We start from the raw sequence: 14,975 nt of genomic DNA, 5'->3' as shown, positions 1-14,975 counted from the left end.
TATAATTATTTGTATGAACAAGATTATGAAGTTTTCCTATGAGAATATGACACTTGAGTTGAACGTGTTTGATATGTGCAAACAATAAGAGGATAGTGATTATGTCCATGAAATTAACTTGCTAGATTCATTCGTGGAAAAACATGCTACTTTTGACTTTGTACTCTGACACTCTAGAGACATGCTTGGCCCATTCAACTGATTTAGATGATGATATGATTCGACAGATGGATGCCTTATTAGATGCGATGTTAGTACCTGAAATTAACCGGTGGAGGCCTAAATTTGAACATTTACCTTTAACTGATTCAACACCTCTAGCATTTAGTGTTAAGGCACCAAAGCTTGACAATGTGCAGTTGCATGTGCATTTTCTGGCTTTACAGACTCCCGCATTACAATGCAGTAATTTTACAAGTGTCTTAGACTAGAGCTGTCTGGGTTAATTTTTAACCATTCCAGATCTTGATTTTGTCAATTTGGTTTATAAAAGATCTTTTCACAATTTGGGATACAATTGTGTTAATCTAGATGTGATTATTCCCCATTCCAAGGCAATTAGGCTGACATTGAGAGTTCATGTCGGCTGCCCCACTTTTCATGTACTACCTCGGAGAAAATCGACGAGTCGGAGAAAACCAAAATCAAGTATCAATGTTACTTTGGCATCCAGCGGGAAGTATGGAAGACCACTTAGTGCCTTAGATATTGAATGTGTTAAATTTTTTAAAAATTTAAAATTTTAATTTTAATTTTTTAATTTTTTTGGGAAAGAAGATCTCAACCTATAAATGTTAAGGGTAAAATATTGTATATTGAACCCCATTTATATCTTGGTTTTATGAACATAATAATGCTTAATGTTCTATTTTACTCATGCTTATGTTGCAATGTGAATTTAAGAGCATGAATTGAAAAGGGTGTTAAAAGCATGGATGTGATGCTCAAGAATCACTAAGGCAGGGGATGGATCTCAGGAGACCAAGATTGAAGAATTCACATGCCAAAGATCCAAGTGAGGAATGAAGAGAATTAAAGGGTGGAGCAAAAGGGTAGAGAAGTCGTCGCTAAGAGTTTTTCTTCTTCTTCCTTAGTTGTTTTTATATTTTTCTTAAGAGACTTTGGTCCAATCATGTCTATGGTTGGCTAAACCTTTTAGCTAGGGCTAAGAGGTGAAGCTTGTCGCATGATGGGATATTTTTATTGCTTTCATTCATGTTTATGTTAAACTTACTTTGATTCTAGTTTGATATTTAAGGAATACTTTCAGTTTTTAATGATTTATTGTGACTTAAATTATAGTAGATCTACAATAGCTTTAAGTATCTTCTTTTTTTGTTTTGAGATTATGGGATTGGTAAATCCTATTGTTTGCCATCGTCTCATGGGCATGGTTTGGTGATGGAATCCTTGCTAATTATTATAATTTTTCTCCTTTGAGAATTAGGTCAAAGGAAGTTCAGATTTGATCTTAATTGTTATATCTTCCAATTGGATAGGATAGGACTCCAATTCCAATTGTGTTACTTGAATCAAGTAAGGAATCACCGTGATTGCTACAAGTGGATCGTTGGAAACCCTAGTTCCCACCTTTGAATTCTTAAGTTTTTAAGTACACACTTCACAATTACTCCATTTAATTTTAGATTTAGATTCATATCTTTTTCTAGTTCTACTTTTAGTTGCTTTCAAAATACACATGAGATTAGTCCCTGTGAATTTGACCTCAGTCTCACTGATATTATTACTGCATCGTGACCCTACACTTGAGGTTGTGAACAAGTTTTTGGTGCCATTGCCGGGGACTAATGGTTGCATTTTTATGAGATTAACTAGTTTTGGAATTATTTTAAGATTGGGGTTTTTCTACTTTCTATTTTTAGGTTAGGGTTTTTTCTAAATTATTTTAGAAATTAAATTAGCTTTTGATTTCTAGGTTTTGAAACTTTCCTTTTTTGTTTTTAGAAACTAATTTACTTTATAATTCTAGGATAGAAACTTTCTTAATTTGTTTTTAGAAAATTTTTTTTCTTAATCTATTTTTAAAAACTATTTTGCTTTCCTTTTTATTTTTTTAGAAACTAGGTTGCTTTCTTAATTCTTTTTTTTGGAAACTCACTTTCCTTTTTCTAGGTTTAAAAACTTTCCTTTCGTTTTTGGAAACTAGGTTGTTTTTCTTTTTAGAAACTTTCCTAATGTGTTTTTAAAAACTAACTCATCTTTCTATTTTTAGAAACTTTCTTCTTGTTTTTTTGTTAGAAACTAATTCACTTTCCTTTTTTTTGCAGGATCCTAACATAGAAACTTCTAATTTGATAAATTCTTTTTAATTCTCTCTCTTATTATTTCCCCTTTTCTTTTTAGGTTTAGGTTAGATTCTGAAATTGAGGGCTGAGAGTGTTTCATGCCCAAGTGGGTTTGTGACAACACTCAACGTCTCTTGAGTGAAGGAGGATTGGTTGAGGGTTTATCTATCCATCACAAGATTAGACGCCACTCGAGATCCACAGAGTTAACCAAAGTTATGACTGCAAATCAACTAGCAATCAACCTCCAAATCCACCCCAACCTACGGTGGAGGAAATTCAAGATGAGAATGAGGTGCATCGACCACCCCCACCTCATACTTTATGAGACTATTTACAATCGGCCGAGGTGAGCACCACTTCCTGTATGGTTTTTCTAGGAAACACAGGAATCATGGATATCAAGCCTAGAGTGATCCAACTTCTTCCAAAGTTCCTTGGACTCAAATCTGAAAGTTCATACCTGCACTTGCAACAGTTTGACGAGGTTATAGCCACTTTATACTTTCCAAACATGTCTAAGGATATGGTCAGGCTAAAACTCTTTCCTTTCTCCTTTAAAGAAAAAACTAAGACATGGTTGCACTCATTACGTTCATGATCAATTGGCACATGGAATGACATGATGGAGTCCATAAAAAAATTCTTTCCATACCATAAGACGAGCACCATCAGGAAATCGATCATGAACTTCACCCAAAAGGAAGATGAAACATTCTTCCAATGTTGGGAGCGGTTTAAGGATCTCGTCAGTACATGTCCACAACGCGGTTTTGAAATGTGGCGCATATTAACTTTTTTCCACGATGGACTGACATCTTCCCTATGCTAATTCATCGAGATGATGTGCAAGGGGGAGTTCATGAACAAAAATGTCGATGAGGTGTGGGATTATCTTGACAAACTCGCTGAGATCGCACAATCATGGGACTTCTCCCCAAAACTTAGCACCACATCTAAGCCTACTCAAGCAAGGGAGAGGGGTGGGATATATTTGTTGAAATAGGATGATGATATAAATGCTAAAGTGGTCAGTCTCGTAAGGAAGGTCGAGGATATGGAACTTAAGAAGGATAAGGCTAAAGAAGTTGTTTGCGGTATCTGTGCTTGCATCATACATACAATTAAAAATTGCCCAACAATACCTGCTTTTCAAGAGGCACTGAATGAGCACTGAAATGCCATGAACAACTACCAAAGACCTTTCAATGGACCCATCTCTAAAACATATAATCCTAGTTGGAGAAATCATCCAAATGTTAATTGGAGGAATGGACAAAATGCACTCCTCAAGGAATCCCTAACCAATTCTTAAATCAAGGGAAACCTCAAGAGGATCTGGTCTAGAAACATATTTAAAACCAAGAGCTTATCAATCAGAGTATATTGCAAACCCTTTAGGACCTTTCAAAGGCCATATATGGGTGTGAGATAAAAAATTCAATTGGGGAAAAAGGGATTCTTCTAGCCCAACCTTTCCCCAATCCTAAACCACAATACGAAATATGTGATCTAAGCTCTTCAAATCAAATGGAGCAAGCTAAGTCTATCACCACTCTTAGGAGTGGGATGATAATTGACAAACTTATTCCGGTAAGGGTTAAAAAGTCTAAGGAACCGAAAGTAGATGAAACTGATAGACCTAGCAACACTCTATAAGATTTAGAACCGAAAGTTCAAGGTAATCCGATTGCACCATTCCCCCAATGGTTAATTGTATCAAAACCTCTCTCTAACTCTTAGGACATTCTAGAGGTGCTGAAACAAGTGAATGTCAACATCCCTCTACTAGATGCAGTTAAACAAATACCTTCATATGCCAAATTTTTGAAAGACTTATGTACGACCAAAAGATAACAAAATATTCAAAAGAACATCTTTCTAACAGAAAAAGTGAGTGCCATCCTAAAGCAATATGTTCTACAAAAATACAAAGATCCTGGTATGCTAACCATTGCTTGTGTAATTGGGAATTACCACATTAAGCACACACTTCTTGATTTAGGAGCAAGCGTAAATCTGATCATATACTCGATCTATGAATAACTGGGTCTAGGTGAATTAAAACTACTCAAACTACATTACAACTTGTTGATCGCTCAATTTGAGTACCGAGAGGGATAACTGAAGATGTGTTGGTCTAGATTGATAAATTCTACTACCTAGTAGATTTTATCATATTGGATACTCAACCCATTGTGGACATGAGCACTCAAACACCTATCATTCTTGGTCGCCCATTCCTTGCCACATCAAATGCAATCATTAATTACACGAATGGAGTCATGAGTTTACCTTTTGGAAATATGACATTGGAGTTGAATATCTTTTTCAATACATGCAAACAGTTAGAGGATGATGACGATTCCCATGATATTAACCTGATTGACTCTTTTGTGGAAGATAGAACACTTTTGACCTTATCCTCTGACCCTCTAGAGACATGCCATTTCCATGAGTTTGATGATAATATGATTAGGGAGATGAGTGTCATGCTTGATATTGTGGAGGTACTTGAAGTTAACCAGTGGAGGCCACAATTTGAAGAATTGCCTCAAACTGATGTAGTGCTTCTACCATTTAACCTCAAGGCATCGAAGCTTGACCTAAAACTTTTGCCCTCTGATTTGAAATATCCCTATTTAGGTCAAGATGAGACATACCTGATGGTGATTTCTTCCCACCTTGAGCAAGAACAAGAGAGTAGGCTTATCTCTACTCTCATTAAGTATAAGAGAGCCCTTGGATGGTCGATTGCGGACCTCAAGAGAATTGACCCTTTAATTTGTACTTACTAAATTTATCTGGAGGACTATGCAAAGACCTCCCGGCAACCATAATGTAGATTAATTCCAAACATGAAGGAAGTGGTTAAGGCCGAGGTACTTAAACTATTGGATGTGGGTATTATATAACCAATATCCGATAGTCAATGGGTGAGTCTAACTCATGTGGTTCCTAAGAAGCATGGAATAACCATCGTAGACAATGCTGACAATGAACTCATGCCAATTAGAGTCACTATTGGTTAGAGAATGTGTATTGATTACAGGAAGTTGAATACTATCATGAGGAAGGCCCACTTTCCTTTGCCCTTCATCAATCAAATTTTAGAAAGGCTAGCTGGTCATTCCTATCTATTTCCTTGATGGATATTCGGGCTATAATTAGATCGAGATAGCCCTTGAAGACCAGGAAAAGACCACATTCACATGTCCTTTTGGCACATTTACTATCGAAGGATGCCATTTGGACTATGTAATGCCTCCTTCACCTTTTAGTGATATATGTTGAGTATTTTTTCTGATATGGTGGAGATATATCTAAAGGTCTTCATGGATGATTTCTCAGTTTTGGTCCATCCTTCAGTTAATGCTTGGAAAATTTGAAAAATGCGCTGAAGCGATGTGAGGAAAAGAATTTGGTACTAAATTGGTTGAAGTGTCATTTCATGGTTCATAAGGGGATTGTCCTTGGACATATCATCTTGTCCAAAGGAATTGAGGTAGATAAGGATGTGCTAGGAAGCTTTTTCTACGCTCAAGGGCATGCTAACCACTGCACTTATATGCATCCATCGGATTGGAGCATCCGTTTTGAACTTAAGTGCGATGCGTCTAATTATGCTCTTGGGGCAGTATTGGGTTAGAAAAAAGATAAGAAGACCTACATTATACATTATGTAAGTAGAACCTTAAATCCTACCCAAGTGAATTACTCTACTACGGAGAAGGAACTCTTAGCCATAGTATTCGCTTTGGATAAATTTAGGTCCTACTTGATCGGATCTAAGATCATCATCTGCACTAATCATGTGGCACTCAAGTATCTTCTTTCTAAGAATGATGCTAAGTCCCTCTTGAAAAGATGGATCCTCCTAATCCAAGAATTCGATTTGGAAATAAAGGTTAAAAAGGGAGTAGAGAACATAGTGTCTGACCATCTTTCCCGCCTTGATCTCCCTGATTCCCTTGAGACGATACATATAAATGACATGTTCCCTAATGACAATTATTTAAAGTCTCCCATTCACCTTGGTTTGTGGATATTGCTAATTATCTTGCTACAGGTTTCACGCCAACACATTAGACTGCACAAGATAAGAAAAAATTCTTCGCTGAGGTACGCAAATTCTTCTAGGACGATCCATATTTGTTTAAATATTGCCCAGACCAAATCATAAGGAGATGTGTACTAAAAAATGAACACCAAAGTGTCATCTCCTTTTGTTATTCTCAGGCATGCGGTGGTCCTTTTCTGCTAAAAAGACCATGGACAAAATTCTACAGTGTGGCTTTTATTAGCCCACTACGTTCAAGGACAGTCACGAGTTTTGCAAAGCTTGTGAGCATTGTCAGAAGTTGGGAGCATTGTCCCATAGAAATATGATGCATTTAAACCCCATTATAATCATTGAAGCATTTGATTGTTAGGGCATTGATTTCATGGGACCATTCCCCCAATCTTTTAGGAATTTATATATTTTGTTAGTGGTATACTATGTCACTAAACGGGTAAAAGCGATCCCGTGCTAAAACAATGATAATCAAATGGTCATTAAATTCTTAAAAGAGAACATCCTTTCTTAGTTCGAAACTCCTCAAGTCATCGTTAGTGATGGAGGCTCACATTTTTGTAATAGGCCATTTGCGAACTTGATGAAGAAATATATCATCTCCCATAAGGTGAGCACTCCATACCACTCACAAACAAGTGGGCAAGCTGAGATTTCCAATAGGAAAATTAAATATATTTTTTAAAAATAGTTAACTCTGACCGTAAGGATTGCTCAATCCGATTGACTGATGCCTTATGGGCATATCATACTGTATTTAAGACCCCAATTGGAATGTCTCGCTTTAGACTTGTTGAAAAGGGAGCACTTAGTCCTAGAGGAGGGGGGGGGGGGGGGGAATAGGAGTATGCCAAATAAAAAGTAATGAACTAAAAGATTAAATAAATTAGAACCAATCAGAGATCTCAATTGTAATAGTATTGAGAAATTGATTCAAACCTTGTTCAAAGGACAACCTTACACCAAAAATAGATGTAAAGGAAGAAAGCTATCTATTACAAGTATTCACCACATATACATGAAAATATTACAATCATTTAAAACATATACATCACATTCACCATTCACCACCAAGCACTAGGAGTTATAGTGGTTCGGTGTGTACACCAATGTTCTCAAACAGTCACACCTACTCCACTTGTAATAATCACAACCCATGTGATATTGACACTTATTAATAATCAAGGTTTTCTCAGGTTCACTTTAAAACCTATACAGTTGTGGTTTCAAATGGGCTATCACAATCAAAACTCGGCGCTGAAATTTTCTGGCTATCTTAGTCAAAACCAATATAGAGATTTTTTGGATATCTCAAGAAACCAAAAATAAATAAAGAATACTTATCTTCTTCTAAAGATGCTCTTTAATGTAACCTGTAGAACCACTTTGCTTGATGTGTAGATGTTCAATGTCCAATAAACATAATCAAGGGTTCTAGGTTCTAAACAGATTTTAAATTAAATCAAACCTAGGGCTATTTGTTTGAATTCCTTAGATCTCACAAAGTAGAGTAAAAAATCCTTTTAAAATATCATATTCATAAAATAGAGCTCAAGGAATTACAAAAACAAAAGTTATAAAAAAGATCTAAAATTACCGGGCGATAGCTTGAAAATGATGTGGACTTTTCTCTCTCAAAGTGAAAGCTTTTTGTGGCTTTTCTAATCAATTAGAATGAGAAAATACCTCTATTTATAGGATGAAAAATGGTTCCTTTGACTGGTCTAAGGTCTCTTTCGACTAGTCGAAGAATCAACCAAATTTCAAATTTTGGGTGCGATCGGATAAAACCGTCCCACGACTGGTCGTGGGGCTTGCTCGACTGGTTGAGTGGCCTGCTCGACTGGATGAACAAAGCCTTCGATTGGTGGAGGGAGCATGAATTCAGTTGCTGGAGTTCGAGTCGAGCTCCCTTCGACTGGTCAAGCACATTGCTCGACTGGTAGAGGAACTACCAGAAATTTCTGATTTTTGAATTTGAATCTTGGACTAGTCGAACCAGAGCCTAGACTAGTTGAACTTAGGCTTGGACTAGTCAAATTTAAGTCCAACCAAAGTAAAAAAAACTCGTGTATAATTAGTATTAAAAGGACCTAAGTCTATGGTCTTTCTAGGGTTAGTTATACTTGTAATTATTGGACATTAAAGTATATATCTTGAAATTACTATTTGAATCTTCAGTAATGTTCAGTAGATCTTCTACTTGAAGTAGGCTTGTAATTGTAGCTTCATCTTGAACTTGAAGTACCATCTTCATGTCTTGCACTTTCCAACCTTATATGTTGATCTTAAAGGTGAACTTTCTATCACATAAATAAGTCACACTATAAACTATTTTGTCTCTTCAAAATTTGACAAAGAAGGGTTCTTTATACATCACAACACTTACAATCTCCCCCTCTGTCAAATTTGTGACAAAACAAACTGAAAAAATAAAATAGAAAAACTTCACACTTCACGCTTTACACTTTCTCTTAATATGAGCACAACATCTACTCCCCCTCAATCTGAGCTTGTACTTGCGTAGAATACCTGTATTAATAAATATATATATATATATATATATATATATATATATATATATATATATATATATATTTCCAAACATATAATCCACACAATCCAATAGCGCATTGCATTTAATTTAATCATAACCATAACAGTCTCTTACCCTTTTTGTCACAACTTGACAAAGGAAGACAGAAGGAGAATCATAAATAAATGAAGCACAATAGGAGAAATATGATTAAAAATAAATCATGAGAGTAGAAATAAGATTTAGAAAGCATAAAGAGAGTATTATCCAAGATTAGAAATTAAGCCATACAACCCAAGCATAAGTGAAATTTATACAGTCCCAACACAAAATAAAATAAAAAACTAGTCAGAACCAGAGGAGGAAGGAGGTGGAATGAACGGGTCAATCTGATGAAGTCTCTTAGTAATGCGATGAAAATATTTTTGCATATACTTCATTGATGACTTGTGACTTTCAGTTAGATTGTCCTGTGACACTTTTAACTCAACCACCTTCTCCTCTAAAGTACGAAGGCGATCATCAAATTGAGACAGTTGAAAGTCAAGGTCCTCCTCATCATCAGTTTCTAACTCATCAAAGATATCATTCATAGTAGTGTCTGTAGGTAAGATGTCTTCTTTTTCTTCAACATCCTCCTCATCTCAATTGTAAGACCCATATCATAGTCCGTACCATTCCTTAGGGTTTCGCGGTCCTTCCGGTCGAATTTTGGCGACCCTTGACTTGTATCCGACGTTTACACGTGATCCTAAGTTGAATCCTGCATATCGGGGTCGACTTGACTCGAAACTTGTACCCTTGCAACCGCGCCCTCACCGTGGTTCCAACACTACGACTCGCGCATCGATCCAAGTTAGGAGATGTGAGCCTGCGTTCATTCTAAAGAAAAGCCGCACGTTATGAATTCTGAGAGAATCTCTACACATGTCCCATCAATCAATCAATCAAGTCAAGTACACTTTATACCACAAGTATAAGAAACTCATCCCTTTCCCATTCCTAAAGTCAACTCTCTCTCTCTCTCTCTCTCTCTCCACCCATCCCTTTCTTATAACTCCATCACTCCACCCATCACCCATCACCCATCACTCCATCCCTTATCATCCCATCACTTCTGTCACTCCCTCATTTTCTTAAAATAATCTCCGAAGCAACAAAATTCCAAACATCCAAGCTCTCTCCCAAATTCAAATGTGGCCCACTTTCCCACTCACTCATCTCCCATCTCAACCATTCATTCATCATCTACCTCTATCAAAATTGAAGGTAAGGAGCATAGGAGTCCAAGGAGCTAAAGAAGGAGGCCGATAGGTGGGTGATCCACCGTTGATTTCAAATTTTAGAGCCCACTTGTTGTGGGACCCACATTGATGTATGCAATGTAGAGAGGGGCCCATAGTGGTGGGGTCCCTCTAACTCACCACTTCTCTCTCTCTCTCTCTCCCTCTTGTATGGTGATGATGGTGTAGTGGTGTGTGGCCCACCTAGTGTCTATGTGGCCACCATGAAGTATGTAACTTATCCATGCCATCCATCTTTGTGGGACCCACCTGATGAATGTGTTGGATCTACACCGTTCAGCCTGTTACGGGCTTGGATGGAAGGAAAAACACAAATATCAAAGCGATCCAAATCAGGTGGGCCACGTCCATGTGGGACCCACCATGATGTCGTGTTATATCCATGACGTCCAGTGTCCCTGGATGCTGGACGTGGTAGCAGTGGGGTGTGGCTAACAGTGTAGTGTGAACTGACGGTGGTGTGTACTAACCAGCAATCAATATATATATATATGTAGCATATATATTGAGGTGGGTCACACGTGTGGACCGACCATGTTTTATGCGTTAGATCCCCACTGTCCAGATTGTCCAGAGAGTCTAGACAGTGGGCATTTAGTTATGATTATATTATTTTATAATATATCTTATTATATTATATTATATATATAATGAGAGAGAGGGAGGTGTGGTGGTCCATGTATGTGGGACCCCTGTGATGTATGGGTCTTACCCACACCGTCCATCCATTCATTTGGTGAGCTCGTCTTTGGGCCACGTACGTGGAGCTCACTGTGATGAATGTTTGCATCCCACGCTGTCCATCCATCTGACATGCCATGTATGGCCCCACCATAATACACGTGTCCATGCAATGGCCCACCTTGATGTTTGTCTCTGGCTGTCCATCTACTGAACGGTCAGTGGCCTCATCATGATGGATATTTTCCATCCAAACCATTTATTCATCTAGTGGACAGGCACGTATGTGGACCCCACCTTGATATATGTGATTCATCCAAACCGTACATACATTTGGTGATCCCGTCCTTGGGCTTGAGAAGAAAAATAAGGCAGATCTAGTATCAAGTGAACCACGCTACAGAAGACAGTGGAGTTGAACATCTACCATTTAAAACCCCTTTGGGTTACAGGAGTTTTGAATCAATATAATATTTTTTTCCTCCCTGTTCAGGTCTTTGTGACGTTATGAATAGTATGGATGGAAAATAAATACTATGGTGGGCTCATTGGAATTTAACTGTAGAAATCATTATCACCACTACCATTGTGGTATGGTCTAGATGATCCTTGGCTATGATTCATTTTTTTAAAATAATGCTCTAAAAAGATCTCTAGCAATAGGTGAATGGTGTGGTTGGTTTGGGCCCATTTGATTCAGCCCATTTGATTTGGCCCATTTGATTCGGCCTACTTGATTCGGCCCACTTAATTCAGCCCATTTGATTCAGCCCATTTGATTCAGCTCATTTGAATTGGCCTATTTGATTCGGCCCATTCAACTTGGCCCATTTGATTCGGCTCATTTGATTAAGTCCATTTGATTCGGCCCATTTGATAAGGCCCGATGATATATATATATATATATATATATATATATATAGATATATATATATATATATATATATATTGGCCCATGAGTGAGGCCCAAGGTGATGCATATATGCCCTATAAGCAAGGCCCATGATGATGTACATTAGGCTCTTATATGAGGTCATGGGCCCATTATACGATTGGCCCTATGAGTGTCATTCCTTGGGAGCAATGTTGGTTAAAGATCTACATTGATGGCAATGATGGTTGGATGTCCATATTGCGACCTTCCCTTAGGCCTTGTTAGGCCCATTCTCATCATTCTCCAGTGGGTTAACCCAAATGCTTGGGCCCCATTGATTTTAATTGATCCATCATTGGTTATCCATCTATGGACCTCGCCTTGCGTCGAGATTGATTATCGGTGCCGATTGCCGATACCAGTACTATTGCCGATTATGAGTATGTGACAGCATAACATTATGATACATGCCCATACATATTATCTGCATGTTTGTTATGAGAGATGTGGTTGACTATTACATATGTCATTGGGCATGTTATTATGAGACTCCCTGATAGGCGGAGATTGTCTCACATGAGCACACGGTATGCATAGGATTGATGCATGACTAGATTGTATGACTCATGCATTATGTGTTGTGATTACTGTACACCCTAGCGACATCAGGGCCGTAGCCTTCACAGGGACATCGTGGATGACTAGATGGGACACCGAAAATTTGTTATTAGCATCGGGTTACCATAGATGGCCCTTGGTGAAAATTCCTAAACCTCCGAGGCTAGGAGACGGCCCAACATTGAGACCAAGTGGATACATGAGCGCCCGAGTGCTGAATACCAGGAGGCTCCCACTATGTCATGGTCGGTTGGGAGGGGCTGTGGCATTACCCGCCCGAGAGAAGGGGGCATAGCTAAGCTAAGTTTGACCAGTTCCTGAATGGGTCCGCTATCGACGTGCCGGGTAGATGGCCAGGTAGATAGTGAGGTCTCTTCCACTTGCATGGTCGCGCGTCAGTGGGAGACGATTTGCATGTAGAGTGTACTAGACCCAGGTGATGATGCCAAAGATGAACTACACTGATATGTGGACTTATTGAGCAGGAGTTGCATACTCATTCATTCATTCATTCACTATCCACTTGGACTAATGGTGCACAATTATTTGTTACATGTACCTTCGCAATGGCTAGGATTTCGGTTGGGCCACGCGACTAACCTGAGATCAGGAGTTTACCACAATGAGTCTGACTATCTAAGTTAGGTTTGAGATTGGTTTGGATAGAAGTCCCTTGTGATAGACCCCATAGCCTGCGATACTATGTACTATCATTCCGACTTCACACTCCAGCATGGTCATTCCATTCGCATCACATATTGCATTACATCTGCGGTATATGGCATTTTGGGTTATTGTGTTTCTGCATTTATATGGTTTAGATACGGCTGATGACACTCATAGACTTACCAGTATATTTCCGCTTACTCTGATATTGTATGATTCATGATCTTATCAGTATTTTCGCTTATTTCTGACATTGTATGATTATGGCATTGTATTGAATACTTGGCACTTACCTTGTGCACACACTTACACCACCCTCTAAGCTTTCTATAAGCTTATGCATGATAGATGCGTGCAGTTGATGTTAGGTTGCAGCAGCGTGGAGGTTGGAGCATGTAGTGACTTCTGGAGCTTTGATTTTGACACATGTATTTTCCTTTCAGCACTGTATTCAAATGTTTATATTAGTAGATATGTGATGATGATGTTGCCTTTGTGATTTGAATAAACTTGTGGTTATGCTTCTTATGAGATAAATATACATTGGAAAATCTTCCTTATAGGATCCTAGGATCGGAACCTAGCATATGGGTACTGGGATCCGAGAATGGGGTGCTACGGAGGTTGTCGGCATCGGATTCAGTGATCGGGATTCCTGTGAATCCAATTTTCTGGTTTGGGGCTTGACATCACTGACCTGGTAGATACTTCAAGTTCATCTGGTTGATGTTGGAGTTATTAAATGGAAGAACTCCCATTGGTGCCTCTGCAGGAAGAATAACCACATTACAATGAATTGTTAGGGTAGTCATTAGATAGGTAAAAGGGATATAGCCATGGCCAGGATGGAGATGAAATTGTATCATGATATAAAAAATCAAAGAAGGAAGAAATATGGGTATGCCAGACACAACAGAGTGAAGAATATGACACATGAAGTAGGTAAGCTTGACCTTGTTCCCAAACTTAAGATAGACATTAGAGATAAAAATGTGGTAAAGAACTCTATACTTAGGCAACATTTGATTGGCATGAAGGGCATTACCCGAACTCCATTTGGCATTAAACTAATACAATTTATGGGTAATTGTTTGCCGTTCAAATTCAGTCATTCTCTTAGCTAATGTAGGTATTGGAATACCTTCATCATTGACATTTATGTCCAATAGACCTGAGGTAAGATGTTTATCTATAGGGAACGTCCCTTCTCTAAAATTAATAGAGAATGTCAGATCATATAGGGATGTTTCACCTATAGATGCATACATTCCTTGTGCATTCGAGCGGTATGCCGGTCCGCCCCAATTTAAAATGTTTTCCCAACCAACAAAGGTAAGGATGGGAAGAAGCTGAAATGGAGCCAAATGATTAACATTAATTGTTCTTTCTATTATGACTTCTCTATTACGAAGATCCCGAACATATTCCGGGTCTTCCTCGGGTGCCCTTAAGGTTTTAACCCTAAGAGGAGTCGACCTAGCTAGAGGATGAGCCACGAGTGACTTTCTTCCTAGATTGATGTTCCATTTAGTGATTACAATAGAGAAAATAAAAAATAGAATATGGGTTTAAAAGGAATCAGATTTTATAGTTAAAACCCTCTCAAAACGGAATGAAAATCTCAAATCAACAACAAAATGATGCTAAAGATGCATATAAGAACCCAAATCTATAAGGAAATTGAAAATGAGGTACTTACAATGACTCTATGGAGATGGGTTCGACGAGTTGAGAGAGGGCTTGATGAGGAAGATGAAGAAAATGAAGAAAAAAGTGATTTTTTCTCTTTTTAGAGAAGCCCACCCGTGCTCCTCGACTGGTCGAGTACGTGCTCGACCGGTCAGGCCACACTGAAATATCAAATTTATTTAAAATGTTTCCAAAATTTTTGCATAAAAAATATAAAAAAATGCAA

General features: G+C 38.2%; 1 non-coding gene across 1 annotated transcript; it reads right to left on the bottom strand.

The window, feature by feature from the left end:
* Positions 1-2,973: 2,973 nt before the first annotated feature.
* LOC131254638 (small nucleolar RNA R71) lies at positions 2,974-3,080 on the bottom strand. The gene has a single exon (XR_009175762.1). It is a non-coding gene; the product is annotated as a small nucleolar RNA R71 (small nucleolar RNA).
* Between the last annotated feature and the right edge of the window lie 11,895 nt (positions 3,081-14,975).

The sequence above is a fragment of the Magnolia sinica genome, chromosome 8 (assembly GCF_029962835.1).
Source record: "Magnolia sinica isolate HGM2019 chromosome 8, MsV1, whole genome shotgun sequence".
NCBI lineage: Eukaryota > Viridiplantae > Streptophyta > Magnoliopsida > Magnoliales > Magnoliaceae > Magnolia > Magnolia sinica.
The sequence above is the reverse complement of the archived record's forward strand: the minus strand, read 5'-3'. Positions and strand labels throughout refer to the sequence as shown.